This window comes from Salmo salar, unplaced genomic scaffold (genome assembly GCF_905237065.1).
Source record: "Salmo salar unplaced genomic scaffold, Ssal_v3.1, whole genome shotgun sequence".
Classification (NCBI taxonomy): Eukaryota; Metazoa; Chordata; class Actinopteri; order Salmoniformes; family Salmonidae; genus Salmo; species Salmo salar.
Genome location: NW_025550934.1, coordinates 300,380 through 312,413, shown reverse-complemented (window position 1 = coordinate 312,413; position 12,034 = coordinate 300,380). Strand labels below are relative to the sequence as shown.

The 12,034-nt window shown below is 52.4% G+C and overlaps 1 protein-coding gene across 3 annotated transcripts in view; it reads left to right on the top strand.

Annotated features, from left to right (window-relative positions):
• The window catches only part of LOC106594940 (neurocalcin-delta A), an 86,448-nt gene that overhangs the window by 56,046 nt on the left and 18,368 nt on the right, over positions 1–12,034 (top strand). The window lies entirely within an intron of this gene.

Sequence of the window (12,034 nt, the reverse complement as noted above, 5' to 3'; positions counted from 1 at the left end):
ATGAGGTTTAGAGGGCTGTCTGTCTGTCTGTCTGTCTGTCTGTCTGTCTGTCCTGATGAGGTCTAGAGGGCTGTCTGTCTGTCTGTCTGTCTGTCCTGATGAGGTCTAGAGGGCTGTCTGTCTGTCCTGATGAGGTGGAGAGGGCTGTCTGTCTGTCCTGATGAGGTTTAGGGGGCTGTCTGTCTGTCCTGATGAGGTCTAGAGGTCTGTCTGTCTGTCTGTCCTGATGAGGTGGAGGGGGCTGTCTGTCTATCCTGATGAGGTCTAGAGGGCTGTCTGTCTGTCCTGATGAGGTGGAGGGGGCTGTCTGTCTGTCCTGATGAGTTGGAGAGTGCTGTCTGTCTGTCTGTCTGTCCTGATGAGGTGGAGGGGGCTGTCTGTCTGTCTGTCTGTCTGTCTGTCCTGATGAGGTGGAGGGGGCTGTCTGTCTGTCCTGATGAGGTCTAGAGGGCTGTCTGTCTGTCTGTCTGTGCTACAGCTCTCAGACGTGTTGTTCTGTATTGTCTTTAAGAGTTGAACACACCAGATAACATTCGTCTTGGCTGAACGGCCGTTCCGTAGTGATCGGTTCACAGCCACCCTGCTGGTAGACTTGGTTTTACCAGACCTGGTTTGTCCTCAGGCTCAGCGGACATGGCTTGTTATCATGTTGATGATGCCACAGTGAGCAGACTGAACCAGGTAATACCAGGTAATACCAGGTAATACCAGGTAATACCAGGTAATAGCAGGTAATACCAGGTAATACCAGGTAATACCAGACAGACGTGCTCTCCTCTCTGCTGAGCCCTGGAGGAGGTTAGATGGTCCTCCTTCCTGACAGTTACCTTCTGATGGATTTAAGGATGAGGAAACATCACAAGGAAATGAACACATTGGTCACCCCCCCAGCCCCCCCGCCCCCTCGCCTCTCCCCTCACCCTCCCCCAGCCCTCCCCCAGCCCCTCTCCCTCCCCCAGCCCCTCCCCCCCAGCCCTCCCCCAGCCCTCTCTCCCTCCCCCAGCCCCCTCCCCCAGCCCTCCCCCAGTCCTCTCTCCTCCAGCCCCTCCCCCAGCCCCCTCCCCCCAGCCCCCTCCCCCAGCCCTCTCCCCCAGCCCTCTAGCCCTCTCCCCCAGCCCTCTCCCCCAGCCCTCTCCCCCAGCCCTCTCCCCCAGCCCTCTCCCCCCAGCCCTCTCCCCCCAGCCCTCTCCCCCAGCCCTCTCCCCCAGCCCTCCCCAGCCCTCCCCCAGCCCTCTCTCCCTCCCCCAGCCCCCTCCCCCAGCCCTCCCCCAGCCCCTCTCCCCCCAGCCCTCTCCCCCCAGCCCTCTCCCCCCAGCCCTCCCCCAGCCCTCTCCCCCAGCCCTCCCCCAGCCCAATAACAGCGTTGTGCGTTTAGTTGGATGATTCGTTGAGGGGAAAACAAAATGTCTTCTTGATTTTTCTTCTCATTTTGATTTATTGTTGTTGTTCTTCTTCTGTATCAATGACTCGGCGCGCCGAGTCTGTTGCCGTGGCAACGTAATGAAGGAGCGGGCCGTTTTTTAAAGACAGAACGTAAAAGCCATTAAAAAACAGCCCTGTAGCTGGATAATGGAGCAGAGCTCTCACCAGGAGAGGCATCAAACCGTACGTGTTGTTGGACAATAGGCTGAAGACATGTTGGAGTGACGGGTACGATTCCTTTCAAACACTGATTCAGATCCTCTAGTTGATTCCTTTCAAACACTGATTCAGATCCTCGAGTTGATTCCTTTCAAACACTGATTCAGATCCTCGAGTTGTTGATTCCTTTCAAACACTGATTCAGATCCTCTAGTTGTTGACTCCTTTTAAACACTGATTCAGATCCTCGAGTTGATTCCTTTCAAACACTGATTCAGATCCTCGAGTTGTTGATTCCTTTTAAACACTGATTCAGATCCTCTAGTTGTTGACTCCTTTTAAAAACTGATTCAGATCCTCTAGTTGTTGACTCCTTTTAAACACTGATTCAGATCCTCTAGTTGTTGACTCCTTTTAACACTGATTCAGATCCTCGAGTTGTTGATTCCTTTTAAACACTGATTCAGATCCTCGAGTTGTTGATTCCTTTTAAAAACTGATTCAGATCCTCTAGTTGTTGACTCCTTTTAAAAACTGATTCAGATCCTCGAGTTGTTGATTCCTTTTAAACACTGATTCAGATCCTCTAGTTGTTGACTCCTTTTAAAAACTGATTCAGATCCTCGAGTTGTTGACTCCTTTTAAACACTGATTCAGATCCTCTAGTTGTTGACTCCTTTTAAACACTGATTCAGATCCTGTAGTTGATTCCTTTTAAACACTGATTCAGATCCTGTAGTTGACTCCTTTTAAACACTGATTCAGATCCTGTAGTTGACTCCTTTTAAACACTGATTCAGATCCTGTAGTTGACTCCTTTTAAACACTGATTCAGATCCTCTAGTTGTTGACTCCTTTTAAACACTGATTCAGATCCTCGAGTAGTTGACTCCTTTTAAACACTGATTCAGATCCTGTAGTTGACTCCTTTTAAACACTGATTCAGATCCTTTAGTTGACTCCTTTTAAACACTGATTCAGATCCTCTAGTTGTTGACTCCTTTTAAACACTGATTCAGATCCTTTAGTTGACTCCTTTTAAACACTGATTCAGATCCTCCCTCCACTCAGCTTGGGTGCCAGTGGATGGTTTAGGCAGGGTTGGGGTACATTAGAGTGGACCTGGGGAGTGTCTCGCTCCTCCTCCCTCTCCTCCTCTTCCTCCTCCCTCTCCTGCTCCTCCTCTTCCTCCTCCTCCCTCTCCTCTTCCTCCTTTTCTTCCCTCTCCTCCTCTTCCTCCTCTTCCTCCTCCCTCTCCTGCTCCTCCTCTTTCTCCTCCCTCTCCTGCTCCTCCTCTTTCTCCTCCCTCTCCTCCTCTTCGTCCTCCTCTTCCTCCTCCCTCTCCTGCTTCTCCTCCTCTTCCTCCTCCTCCTCTTCCTCCCTCTCCTCCTCTTCCTCCTCCTCCTCTTCCTCCCTCTCCTCCTCTTCCTCCCTCTCCTCTTCCTCCCTCTCCTCCTCTTCCTTCCTCTCCTCCCTCTCCACCTCTTCTTCCTCCTCCTCCTCTTCCTCCCTCTCCTCCTCTTCCTCCTCCTCCCCTTCGTCCTCCTCCTCCTCATCTTCTATGTGAGTGTTTGCAGCTTATCGTAGAGTATCAGAGGTTAATGAAGTGCCTGAGCGGAGTCCCCACATCCGGTTTTCAGGGGAAAGGGAAGCCAGGCTGAAGATACCGTCCCTGAAAACCGGATGCATCCTGTTTGTTTCTGAGTCTTAAGGGCGGCTGCAGCTGGACATTCCCCCACAGAGCAGCTGCCGCAGCAGGGGAGGTGTGTGTGTGTGTGTGTGTGTGTGTGTGTGTGGGTGCTTTGTTGTCTCAATTGCTTTCACTCCTCTAAGCTGGAAATATGAAGTGTCTTACCGTCCAGAAAGTCTATTATTGTCCTGGTTAACGTGTTGTAGTCGTCCGTCCGACCAGCGAGGATATCATGTTACCAGAAGGTTTCCGCTACTCCAGAAATCCCACTCCACCCAAGTGCAGCTTGTAGTAACCTTAACACACCCCACTCCCCCCCACTAACCACCAGGCCCCACTCTCCCCCCCACTAACCACCAGGCCCCACTCTCCCCCCCCCACTAACCACCAGGCCCCACTCTCCCCCCCACTAACCACCAGGCCCCACTCTCCCCCCCACTAACCACCAGGCCCCACTCTCCCCCCCCACTAACCACCAGGCCCCACTCTCCCCCCCCCACTAACCACCAGGCCCCACTCCTCCCCCCCACTAACCACCAGCCCCCACTCTCCCCCCCCACTAACCACCAGGCCCCACTCTCCCCCCCCACTAACCACCAGGCCCCACTCTCCCCCCCCCACTAACCACCAGGCCCCACTCTCCCCCCCACTAACCACCAGGCCCCACTCTCCCCCCCACTAACCACCAGGCCCCACTCTCCCCCCCCACTAACCACCAGGCCCCACTCTCCCCCCCACTAACCACCAGGCCCCACTCTCCCCCCACTAACCACCAGGCCCCACTCTCCCCCCCCACTAGCCACCAGGCCCCACTCTCCCCCCCACTAACCACCAGGCCCCACTCTCCCCCCACTAACCACCAGGCCCCACTCTCCCCCCCCACTAACCACCAGGCCCCACTCTCCCCCCCACTAACCACCAGGCCCCACTCTCCCCCCCCACTAACCACCAGGCCCCACTCTCCCCCCCACTAACCACCAGGCCCCACTCTCCCCCCCCACTAACCACCAGGCCCCACTCTCCCCCCCCACTAACCACCAGGCCCCACTCTCCCCCCACTAACCACCAGGCCCCACTCCCCCCCCACTAACCACCAGGCCCCACTCTCCCCCCCACTAACCACCAGCCCCCACTCTCCCCCCCACTAACCACCAGGCCCCACTCTCCCCCCCACTAACCACCAGCCCCCACTCTCCCCCCCCACTAACCACCAGGCCCCACTCTCCCCCCCCACTAACCTCCAGGCCCCACTCTCCCCCTCACTAACCACCAGCCCCCACTCTCCCCCCCACTAACCACCAGGCCCCACTCTCCCCCCCCACTAACCACCAGGCCCCACTCTCCCCCCCACTAACCACCAGGCCCCACTCTCCCCCCACTAACCACCAGCCCCCACTCTCCCCCTCACTAACCACCAGCCTTCCCCCCACTCTCTCAGTGCATCAGTGAGTCACTACAAGGGAGAGTTGAGAAAGTACTACTCCTCCCTCTCTCCCTACCTCCTCTCTCCCTCCATACCTCCTCTCTCCCTCCATACCTCCTCTCTCCCTCCATACCTCCTCTCTCCCTCCAGATCCTCTCTCCCTCCGTATCTCCTCTCTCCCTCCAGATCCTCTCTCTCCATACCTCCTCTCTCCCTCCAGATCCTCTCTCCCTCCATACCTCCTCTCTCTCCCTCCATACCTCCCTCTCTCCATACCTCCTCTCTCTCTCCATACCTCCTCTCTCTCTCTCCCTCCAGATCCTCTCTCTCTCTCCCTCCAGGGCCTCTCTCTCTCTCCCTCCAGATCCTCTCTCTCCCTCCAGGGCCTCTCTCTCTCTCCCTCCAGGGCCTCTCTCTCTCTCCCTCCAAATCCCCTCTCTCTCTCCCTCCAGATCCTCCCTCTCTCTCCCTCCAGATCCTCTCTCTCTCTCCCTCCAGATCCTCTCTCTCTCTCCCTCCAGATCCTCTCTCTCTCTCCCTCCAGATCCTCTCTCTCTCTCCCTCCAGATCCTCTCTCTCTCTCCCTCCAGATCCTCTCTCTCTCCCTCCAGATCCTCTCTCTCTCCCTCCAGATCCTCTCTCTCTCTCCCTCCAGATCCTCTCTCTCTCCCTCCAGATCCTCTCTCTCTCTCCCTCCAGATCCTCTCTCTCTCTCCCTCCAGATCCTCTCTCTCTCTCCATACCTCCTCTCTCTCTCTCCATACCGCCTCTCTCTTCCTCCATACCTCCTCTCTCTCTCCCTCCAGATTCTCTCTCCCTTCATATCTCCTTCCTCTCTCTTTCCTCTCTCCCTCCATATCTCCTCCCTTCCTCTCTCCCTCCATATCTCCTTCCTCCCTCTCTCCCTCCATATCTCCTTCCTCTCTCTTTCCTCCCTCTCTCCCTCCATAACTCCTCCCTTCCTCTCTCTTTCCTCTCTCCCTCCATATCTCCCCCCTTCCTCTCTCCCTCCATAACTCCTCCATATCTCCTTCCTCTCTCTTTCCTCCCTCTCTCCCTCCATAACTCCTCCCTTCCTCTCTCCCTCCATAACTCCTCCATATCTCCTTCCTCTCTCTTTCCTCTCTCCCTCCATATCTCCCCCCTTCCTCTCTCCCTCCATAACTCCTCCATATCTCCTTCCTCTCTCTTTCCTCTCTCCCTCCATATCTCCTCCCTTCCTCTCTCCCTCCATAACTCCTCCATATCTCCTTCCTCTCTCTTTCCTCTCTCCCTCCATATCTCCCCCCTTCCTCTCTCCCTCCATAACTCCTCCATATCTCCTTCCTCTCTCTTTCCTCTCTCCCTCCATATCTCCCCCCTTCCTCTCTCCCTCCATATTTCCTCCCTCCAGATCCTCTCTCTCTCTCAGGGTGTTTCTACGGCTTATCAATGGTCTCTAGTCTGTGCTGGAGGTTTCCATGGCAACTACTGAGAGAATCAGACAGCAGCTTAAAGGTCTCCAGAAGATGTGTATCTCTCTAGAGGAGGAGGAGAGGTCCTAACAGGTGTACTGTGGGATGGACAGTGTATCTCTCTAGAGGAGAGGTCCTAACAGGTGTACTGTGGGATGGACAGTGTATCTCTCTAGGGGAGAGGTCCTAACAGGTGTACTGTGGGATGGACAGTGTATCTCTCTAGGGGAGAGGTCCTAACAGGTGTACTGTGGGATGGACAGTGTATCTCTCTAGGGGAGAGGTCCTAACAGGTGTACTGTGGGATGGACAGTGTATCTCTCTAGGGGAGAGGTCCTAACAGGTGTACTGTGGGATGGACAGTGTATCTCTCTAGGGGAGGAGGAGAGGTCCTAACAGGTGTACTGTGGGATGGACAGTGTATCTCTCTAGAGGAGAGGTCCTAACAGGTGTACTGTGGGATGGACAGTGTATCTCTCTAGAGGAGAGGTCCTAACAGGTGTACTGTGGGATGGACAGTGTATCTCTCTAGGGGAGGAGGAGAGGTCCTAACAGGTGTACTGTGGGATGGACAGTGTATCTCTCTAGGGGAGGGGAGAGGTCCTAACAGGTGTACTGTGGGATGGACAGTGTATCTCTCTAGGGGAGGAGGAGAGGTCCTAACAGGTGTACTGTGGGATGGACAGTGTATCTCTCTAGGGGAGAGGTCCTAACAGGTGTACTGTGGGATGGACAGTGTATCTCTCTAGGGGAGAGGTCCTAACAGGTGTACTGTGGGATGGACAGTGTATCTCTCTAGGGGAGAGGTCCTAACAGGTGTACTGTGGGATGGACAGTGTATCTCTCTAGGGGAGAGGTCCTAACAGGTGTACTGTGGGATGGACAGTGTATCTCTCTAGGGGAGAGGTCCTAACAGGTGTACTGTGGGATGGACAGTGTATCTCTCTAGGGGAGAGGTCCTAACAGGTGTACTGTGGGATGGACAGTGTATCTCTCTAGGGGAGAGGTCCTAACAGGTGTACTGTGGGATGGACAGTGTATCTCTCTAGGGGAGAGGTCCTAACAGGTGTACTGTGGGATGGACAGTGTATCTCTCTAGGGGAGAGGTCCTAACAGGTGTACTGTGGGATGGACAGTGTATCTCTCTAGGGGAGAGGTCCTAACAGGTGTACTGTGGGATGGACAGTGTATCTCTCTAGGGGAGAGGTCCTAACAGGTGTACTGTGGGATGGACAGTGTATCTCTCTAGGGGAGAGGTCCTAACAGGTGTACTGTGGGATGGACAGTGTATCTCTCTAGGGGAGAGGTCCTAACAGGTGTACTGTGGGATGGACAGTGTATCTCTCTAGGGGAGAGGTCCTAACAGGTGTACTGTGGGATGGACAGTGTATCTCTCTAGGGGAGAGGTCCTAACAGGTGTACTGTGGGATGGACAGTGTATCTCTCTAGGGGAGAGGTCCTAACAGGTGTACTGTGGGATGGACAGTGTATCTCTCTAGGGGAGAGGTCCTAACAGGTGTACTGTGGGATGGACAGTGTATCTCTCTAGGGGAGAGGTCCTAACAGGTGTACTGTGGGATGGACAGTGTATCTCTCTAGAGGAGAGGTCCTAACAGGTGTACTGTGGGATGGACAGTGTATCTCTCTAGGGGAGGTGGAGAGGTCCTAACAGGTGTACTGTGGGATGGACAGTGTATCTCTCTAGGGGAGAGGTCCTAACAGGTGTACTGTGGGATGGACAGTGTATCTCTCTAGAGGAGGAGGAGAGGTCCTAACAGGTGTACTGTGGGATGGACAGTGTATCTCTCTAGAGGAGGAGGAGAGGTCCTAACAGGTGTACTGTGGGATGGACAGTGTATCTCTCTAGGGGAGAGGTCCTAACAGGTGTACTGTGGGATGGACAGTGTATCTCTCTAGAGGAGGAGGAGAGGTCCTAACAGGTGTACTGTGGGATGGACAGTGTATCTCTCTAGGGGAGAGGTCCTAACAGGTGTACTGTGGGATGGACAGTGTATCTCTCTAGGGGAGAGGTCCTAACAGGTGTACTGTGGGATGGACAGTGTATCTCTCTAGAGGAGAGGTCCTAACAGGTGTACTGTGGGATGGACAGTGTATCTCTCTAGACGAGGAGGAGAGGTCCTAACAGGTGTACTGTGGGATGGACAGTGTATCTCTCTAGGGGAGGGGAGAGGTCCTAACAGGTGTACTGTGGGATGGACAGTGTATCTCTCTAGAGGAGGAGGAGAGGTCCTAACAGGTGTACTGTGGGATGGACAGTGTATCTCTCTAGGGGAGAGGTCCTAACAGGTGTACTGTGGGATGGACAGTGTATCTCCTCTCCAGTCTCTGTCCATGTCTCCTCTCCAGTCTCATTACTGATGAGAGACATGACCTCTGGCAGAGAGAGAGAGACATGACCTTGTGTGCGGCTGCTCGGCCATGGAAACCCATTTCATGAAGCTCCCGACCAACAGTTGTTGTGCTGACGTTGCTTCCAGAGGCAGTTTGGAACTCGGTAGTGGAGTGTTGCAACCGAGGACAGAGGATTTTTACGCGATTCGGCGCTCGGCGGTCCCGTTCTGTGAGATTGTGTTGCCTACCACTTCACGTCTGAGCCGTTGTTGCTCCTAGAGGTTTCCACTTCACAATAACAGCACTTACAGTTGACCAGGACAGAAATTTGCCCGAACTGACTTGTTGGAAAGGTGGCATCCTGTGACTGTGCCACGTTGAAAGTCACTGAGCTCTTCAGTCAGGGCCATTCTACTGCCAATGTTTGTCTATGGAGATTGCATGGATGTGTGCTCGATTTTTATACACCTGTCAGCAACGGGTGTGGCTGAAATAGCCGAATCCACTAATTTGAAGGGGTGTCCACATACTTTTGTGTATATATAGTTTGTTTCCCATGCCAATAAAGCACTTTGAATGGAACTGAATTGAGAGATGACCTCTGAATCTCGCAGAGAGAGAGACCTCTGAATCTCGCAGAGAGAGAGACCTCTGAATCTCGCAGAGAGAGAGACCTCTGAATCTCGCAGAGAGAGAGACCTCTGAATCTCGCAGAGAGAGAGACCTCTGAATCTCGCAGAGAGAGAGACCTCTGAATCTCGCAGAGAGAGAGACCTCTGAATCTCGCAGAGAGAGAGACCTCTGAATCTCGCAGAGAGAGAGACCTCTGAATCTCGCAGAGAGAGAGACCTCTGAATCTCGCAGAGAGAGAGACCTCTGAATCTCGCAGAGAGAGAGACCTCTGAATCTCGCAGAGAGAGAGACCTCTGAATCTCGCAGAGAGAGAGAGACCTCTGAATCTCGCAGAGAGAGACCTCTGAATCTCGCAGAGAGAGACCTCTGAATCTCGCAGAGAGAGAGAGACCTCTGAATCTCGCAGAGAGAGAGAGACCTCTGAATCTCGCAGAGAGAGAGAGACCTCTGAATCTCGCAGAGAGAGAGACCTCTGAATCTCGCAGAGAGAGAGACCTCTGAATCTCGCAGAGAGAGAGACCTCTGAATCTCGCAGAGAGAGAGACCTCTGAATCTCGCAGAGAGAGAGAGAGATGACCTAGCAGAAAGAGAGAGATGACCTAGCAGAAAGAGAGATAGAGATGACCTAGCAGAGAGAGAGAGAAAGAGAGAGAAAGATGACCTAGCAGAGAGAGAGAGAGAGATGACCTAGCAGAAAGAGAGAGAGAGATGACCTAGCAGAAAGAGAGAGAGAGATGACCTAGCAGAAAGAGAGAGAGAGATGACCTAGCAGAAAGAGAGAGAGGGGAAACTCACTTCCTGTTGCAGTAAATGTCAGAGAGTGCCTCCCGAGTGGCTCAGTGATCTAAGACATCGCAGTGCTGTGCCACTAGAGATTCTGGGTTTGAGTCCAGCCGGCCGCGACCGGGAGACCCATGGGGCGGCGCACAATTCGCCTCTCCCGAGTCCGTACTGGAGTTACAGCGATATGAGACAAGACAGTTAACTACCCAATTGGATACCAGGAAATTGGGGAGAAAAAAGGGGCTATTTTTTTAAAGTTTTTTTTTAAAGGAAATGTCAGAGACGTTGTGATATGAGACAGACTTTCCGGCCGCTGAGAGGACGATGAACACATTCTCCTGAGGACGTACTCCCCTACTCTGCAGCTGTCTGGTACAAACAGTTGAAGTCGGAAGTTTACATACACCTTAGCCAGTTATTCACAATTCCTGACATTTAATCCTAGTAAAAAAATCCCTGTCTTCGGTCAGTTAGGCTCCCCACTTTATTTTAAGAACGTGGAATGTGGTCCCATGGTGTTTATACTTGCGTACTATTGTTTGTACAGATGAACGTGGTACCTTCAGGTGTTTGGAAATTGCTTCCAAGGATGAAACAGGCTTGTGGAAGTCTATAATTTTTTTTGTCTGGGGTCTTGGCTGATTTCTTTTGATTTTCCCAGGATGTCAAGCAAAGAGGCACTGAGTTTGAAGGTAGGCCTTGAAATACATCCACAGGTACACCTCCAATTGACTCAAATTATGTCAATTAGCCTATCAGAAGCTTCTAAAGCCATGACATCATTTTCTGGAATTTTCCAAGCTGTTTAAAGGCACAGTCAACTTAGTGAATGTAAACTTCTGACCCACTGGAATTGTGATACAGTGAATTTTATAAGTGAAATAATCTGTCTGTAAACAATTGTTGGAAAAATTACTTGTCATGCACAAAGTAGATGTCCTAAGCGATTTGCCAAAACTATAGTTTGTTAACAAGAAATTTGTGGAGTGGTTGAAAAACGAGTTTTTAATGACTTCAACCTAAGTGTATGTAAACTACCGACTTCAACTGTAGTAGACCTTCTTCAAGCCCTTTCTCTAGAGCTGCACTGTGTCAGGTCTCAGCTCTGTCTGGTACATAGTAGACCTTCTTCAAGCCCTTTCTCTAGAGCTGCACTGTGTCAGGTCTCAGCTCTGTCTGGTACATAGTAGACCTTCTTCAAGCCCTTTCTCTAGAGCTGCACTGTGTCAGGTCTCAGCTCTGTCTGGTACATAGTAGAGACCTTCTTCAAGCCCTTTCTCTAGAGCTGCACTGTGTCTGGTCTCAGCTCTGTCTGGGACATAGTAGAGACCTTCTTCAAGCCCTTTCTCTAGAGCTGCACGGTGTCTGGTCTCAGCTCTGTCTGGTACATAGTAGACCTTCTTCAAGCCCTTTCTCTAGAGCTGCACTGTGTCAGGTCTCAGCTCTGTCTGGTACATAGTAGACCTTCTTCAAGCCCTTTCTCTAGAGCTGCACTGTGTCAGGTCTCAGCTCTGTCTGGTACATAGTAGACCTTCTTCAAGCCCTTTCTCTAGAGCTGCACTGTGTCTGGTCTCAGCTCTGTCTGGGACATAGTAGAGACCTTCTTCAAGCCCTTTCTCTAGAGCTGCACGGTGTCTGGTCTCAGCTCTGTCTGGTACATAGTAGACCTTCAAGCCCTTTCTCTAGAGCTGCACCGTCTCAATCACTTAGGAACTTGATGAAGTTGGGTTTGGAGCTGAACTTAGCTAGTGTGTCGTGTTTCTCTCGAGCGGTAAATCACTTATGAGCTTTGTTAAGTTGAGTTTGTTTATGAAGTGTGTCTTGAAGTGCTGAAGTGGTGGATTATGGGGATTAACGTCTCTGGTCTCATGGCGAGGAGGGAGCCAGGTAGCTTTTAGCGGTGGCTTATGACTCATCGCTCTGTTATAGTTCTGTAGTACGATGGCAGCACCTTTCTCAGTCCACTCAGCGTGTTCTCAAGGCAAGCTAGGCGTTCAGTAGTGTCTGTCTCCCCAAGGCAAGCTAGGCGTTCAGTAGTGTCTGTCTCCCCAAGGCAAGCTAGCGTTCAGTAGTGTCTGTCTCCCCAAGGCAAGCTAGCGTTCAGTAGTGTCTGTCTCC